General features: G+C 37.4%; 1 pseudogene; it reads right to left on the bottom strand.

Annotated features, from left to right (window-relative positions):
* Window positions 1-542, bottom strand: LOC124959492 (40S ribosomal protein S3a-like; annotated as a pseudogene).
* Between the last annotated feature and the right edge of the window lie 5163 nt (window positions 543-5705).

A 5705-nucleotide genomic window follows, 5' to 3' on the forward strand; every position in this document is an offset into this window, starting at 1 on the left:
TTACAAGTCATTTGCCTGCAACTCCCAGGTCATGATTTCTATCATCTTCTGGAGTTGGTGGACCTGTTGGTGCTGAGAGGAAGAGCCCTGCTGTATCTGATTATTGGATTTTTTAGTAAAACCAACATATAACAGGTGAAGCATATAACCATCAGTAGTCTTGATATTAACCTAAGTTTCAATTGTGGTCTCTCAATTTTTTGACCATGAAACACATTTTGTCATTGGTAAGATCCATATTATGGAAATTAGGTAGTTTTTGCCCTACACATCCTCATTAGTTAACTTAAAAGTTTATAAATGCAAATTCATCATTCTGCAGCTCACCAAGGCTCTCTTCACACACATGACCTTTGAGGCCATAAGATGCAATTTTTTGGTTCCTTGAATCCCCATGACTGATATTTTCCCAATATTTCTTGTATTGAACATAACCAGTGCTTTCATATCATACCAATCTTTCTTAGAGAACATGTCAAACACTTTCTTCTTGTCTGCCTTTTTACACCTTTTGTAAGTCTCTTATTCTTGCCAGTGATCATGGTATTGCTCCAAAGATTGTGGTTTTTACTGTGAATACTTCTTCGCTTGCAGAAAGTTTCTTGGTTTTGCTTATCTTTTGTACCTGACTATGGGCATCATTTCTTTCACTTGGACTTCAAACTTCTGTTTTGTACCTTCTCTCAGTCCATTTTCTGTTGTTATAACAGAATACATGAGACTGGGTGATTTATAAAGAATAGAGGTTTATTTTGGTTCATGGTTCTGGAGGCTGGAAAATCCAAGGGCTTAACAGTGGTCAGTGTCTGCTCAGGGTATCATAATGGCAGAACATGAAAGGGGAAATAAGCATGTACAAAAAAGATAAAGCACAAGGAACAGACTTGCTTTATAACAGCACACTCTTCTGAAAACAAATGCATTCTTAGGAGAAAGTCATTAATCAATTCTAATGACCTAATCCCAGGTGTTGCCTCCTAACTGCCGCAATGGCAATCAAATTTCAATATGGTTTTGAAAGGGATAAATCATATTAAAACTATGGCACTCCTGAATCAGGATTCAGGCTCATTCATACTTGGAAAATCACAGAAAGCTAAAGGAAGGAGGATAAATAGCACTTCAGAATTCTGGAAAACTCTGAATGGAAGCTCCAGGTGCATATGAAGACGAAATATGAGGTGTGAGTGGAAGGAGAAGATTGAAAGTCTTTATCATGGTGGTTAGATTCCCCAATCTTATTTCCAATGTAGCTTAGCCAAATGACTATGGAAGAAGCATGCAGGTTTATTCTCTTGAGAGACTGAATCAAACATTCTTGGGTTGGTATATTAGGCACACCCAAAAACAGGGGGATTAAATTGAAGTCTGCATACTGAATGATATCCCACCCCTTGAGACCCTTTCTCCTGATGAGGTTTCAGTTTTCAGAAAGATGGCAGCTGGGTTTATAAAGCCCTATGCAAAAAGATTTCTCCTGATGGGGAAACTTACCAGTATAAGAAAAGAGACCTTCAAATAATGCCATTTGTGGGTTCCTCCTCCCCCCATAAAAGGACTGTGATGCTATTGTGAAGCCCAATAGCCAATATGCTATGCCCATACACAGTGAGTACTTAAGTTCTTACTCGTATATGAATAGACAAACATTTGTGAAAAGTTTCTAGTGTGAAATACAAAGAAACAAGAATTCGAAGGGAGATAACAATGTAGGAAATAGAAGAAAACTTCAAAAATTATAATTAATATATTTAGAGAAAATACTACATCCATTAAACAAAAATAGAATATCATTTAAAACAAAACAAAACAAAAACAGAGTTGAGAGTAGAGGGACACTCAGACAGAAAGAGCTTTTAGAAAATACAAGCATGATCACAGAAAATTCAATAGAAAAATTTAAGATAAAAATAAGAAAATTTCCTAGAAAAAGAAAAAGGAAAGATAAGAAACTAGAAGATCAGTTTAGTGATCAAATAACCGAATCAGGATTTCTTATTTAAAATAAGAATATACATGATAATTCCTCAAAACTGAAGAAAATGCATTCTCAGATTGAAAGGGTCCATTGTGTTGAAGTTCATTCTTCACAGTGGTTTAAAACAGACATGGTATTTTAAAGTTCATCATCATGAAATTTCAGAAAAAAGATTCCCAAACTCTGCAGAGGAGGTATTAATGTCAAACTACTGAACAACAACATGAAAACCTAGAAGACAATGAAGCAATGCCTTTAGAATTCATAGAGAAAATTATTTCCAATCTAGATGTGTGATATGCATTAAAGACATTTTCAGTTATGCTAGGTGTTAAAACATTTTACTTTCCATGAACTTTTTCTCAGGAAGATATTTCAAGATAAGCTGCACGAAACCCAGTGAATAAACCAAGAGGAAAATATGAGGTCTTGGACAACAGGAGATCAAACAAAAGAGGGATGGAGAAAGAATTTCCAAAATGATGAGAAATCTCAGACAGTTGAAATCTTTTCAAGTAGTTGAGTAGGGGGCCTAGCAAGCAACCAGTTTGAATCAGAGCTGGCCATGCAGGAAAGGGCTCCACCATGACAATTAAGAGCAATGTTTGTGAGAAAAGAAAACTGATAGAGATTTATAATGCTATCAGAAGGCTTGAGGAGAAATTAGTGCTTACTGCAGGGAAATTTCATAGACTTAATAATGTAAACATTGAAAATAGATTTAACCCAAATTATGATATAATGGGAGAGTAAGGAGACATATAGGGCATGTGTTGTAGTGGATGGTATAAGAAAACTAAATCTTAACCTCCATACTAAGAAATCAAGAAATAATATCTAATACTGAAAAGTGAAGGCAGTAAAAAATATAAACAACTAAAGATTTGACAGTAGTTGGCTATGTGGAGCAGAAATCAGAGGTGGGGAGATGTGGGCAAAGGGACTGCCATTTTGTTTTGTTGTTTCAAGTATTTGACTTTTTAACTATGTGCTTGTATATTTTGATTTTTAAAGACTAAAGAAAAGAAGTTGAGAGGAAATAAGAGTGAAGAAAAAATGAGGGTAGAAAAAATTAGATGACGTCAGAAGCAATATTAGGTCCAGTGCAATCATTGCTAAAGATAGGCTGAAAATTGGGTGGTGTGAAACCAAGAAAGTAGACAGGCAGCTTCTCCAAAAGGTGGGTGAACCAAAAAAAAAAAAAAAAAAAAAAAAGGAGTGGGGAGTGGGCTGGGTATATGGCTCAGTTGGTAGAGTGCTTGCCTGGCAAGCATTAAGGCCAAAGGCCCTGGGTTCAATCCCCAGCACTGCCAAAAAAAAAAAAAAAAAAAAAAGGGTGGGAGGAACTTTACTGGAATTTAAAACTGGACATTCAAAGCAGACCAGGGACACAGGAGGTTGAATATAATAAAATAAGGAGAAAATCCCCAGTGGCAAAGCCACTGCCACAGTCAGGCTAGAAGCTCCAGCCAGAAAGGGTCTGTCCGTGAGCATAGTAGAGGGATAAGGGAATTAAAGGAACCCACATTTTGTGGAGGCCCAAGGTATGTCTGGGTATGGAGCTTTTAGAGACCAATGACATTGTCCAAGAAACCTGAAGGATACGCTGCACGACATCCATCTTTCCCATGTGTGGGGAAAGAAGCCACCATCTCTCCAGGTGGCATTCAGAGGACAAAGGAAGGAACCATTTTGCAACTTCAGCTGGGGGGCTGGCAATGGAGGAAGTCGATTGCTTGCAAACCTGGGTTTGGCCCAAAATACAGACCTAGTAAACACATGCTGCACGACACAGAGTTTGCTTAAGTGACAGAAGAAAATCAAATGTGAAGAGAGGTTTACAAAGGGGACAACTGGTCTCAGAAACCCAGCTGGCTCTACCTCTCCCTCTCCAATCTGACTGCTTGCAGGACTGGCTGGGAGAGACACATCTGGCCTGGAACTTGAAAGGGCAGCGTTGGGAGAGATTGGAGACAACCTGAGATCAGGAAACGCGGGGTCTGCAGGTGACATAGGGGACAAAGAATTGGCTCCCCCACCACATGAGTGGAACCTATGGGAGATCCCTGGGGTAAAGACTTCCAGTGTGGACCAGCAAATACTGGGCACTGGAGGTGCACTGATCTAAAATTTCCAGGCCAATTAGCATTCAGCGAAGAACCTGGGGCCTGCCTAAGCCTGAACCCTGCCTCCAGGAACTCTGCCTATGGGATTACCTCTCTCATTCCAGCAATCCAGAGGGTGGAGCATCACACCCCGGAAGACCCCATCTTACACTGCTGAGAAGAGAAGCTGAGAATATTTTGAACTCAAATGGAAAGAATTTTTTTAACTTTTCATCAAGATTTCTTTTCTTTTTAATTCTTTTTCATTGTTTAATTGTGACCTTAATGGTACATGAACATTTACACAGTTTTCTTTTTTTCTTCTTATTTCTAGCATTTTTGAAGCCAGTTATTTTACGTGGATTAGTTTTTTTGAACTAGGATGTTTGATTAGTATATTTTAGTTTTGTTTTGTATTCTTTAATTTTTAATTTTTAAAAAAATTTGCTTTATGTATATTTTTTTCTCCTATCTACCTTGATTCTATTGTTCTTTCATTCTTCCTTTAATCTTTTACTTCTGTCTTTTCTCCTCCTCCCTCATATCATCACTTTCTTTATCACTACTGTTCTCTCCCTGTCCTCCATTTGAAAATGTAAACCCTTTTGCAATAACTGATCATATCATTTCTGTTTATTGTGATAACTAACATTGTAGACGTCATAGTAGGAACTATTTGATTTAATGCTGTAAATTGTTTGCATTTGTTGTTATTATTTGTCTCCCCCTAGACATTGAGGTACTGGAAACCTTCAGGGACACTATAAGTCCACAGGGTAGAAACTCTACTGCCTCAGATTCATACTGTTAGATGGGTAGACCCATAAACAATATGAAAAAGAAGGGAGCAAACCAAGATATTCCAATAACAGAATCCATTGACACCACAGTGGAAGAAATGTCAGAGAAGGAATTTAGAATGTACACAGTTAAACTGACCTGCAAAGTAAAGGATGATGTAAGAGAGCAAATAAAGGTAGCAAAAGATCACTTCAATAAAGAGATAGAGATTCTAAAAAAAAAATTCTTGAAATGAAGGAAACAATAAGCCAAATAAAAAATTCAATACAGCTTGGAAGGCTGAGACAGGAGGATCACAAGTTCAAAGCCAGCCACCGCAATGGTGAGGCACTAAGTATTATCTTTAAATAAAATACAAAATAGGGTTGAGGATGTTGCTCAGTGGTTGAGTGACCCTGGGTTCAATCCCCAGTACCAAAAAAAATTAAATTCAATACAAAGCATCACCAACAGACAAGACCACTTGGAAGACAGAATCTCAGGCAATGAAGACAAAATATATAATCTTGAAAATAGAATTGACCATGGAGAGATGTTAAGAAACCATGAACAGAGCTTCCAAGAAATATGGGATAACATGAAAAGACCAAATTTAAGATTTATTGGGATAGATGAAGGCATGGAGGTACAAACCAAAGGAATGCACAATCTTTTTAATGATATAATATCATAAAATTTTCCAACTATAAAGACTGAAATGGAAAATCAAACACAAGAAGCTTATAGGACCCCAAATGTGCAAAATTACAGCAGACCCACATCAAGGTACATTATAATTAAAGTGCCTAGCATACAGAAAAAGGATAGAATCTTAAAGACTG

This window comes from Sciurus carolinensis, chromosome 11 (genome assembly GCF_902686445.1).
Source record: "Sciurus carolinensis chromosome 11, mSciCar1.2, whole genome shotgun sequence".
NCBI lineage: Eukaryota > Metazoa > Chordata > Mammalia > Rodentia > Sciuridae > Sciurus > Sciurus carolinensis.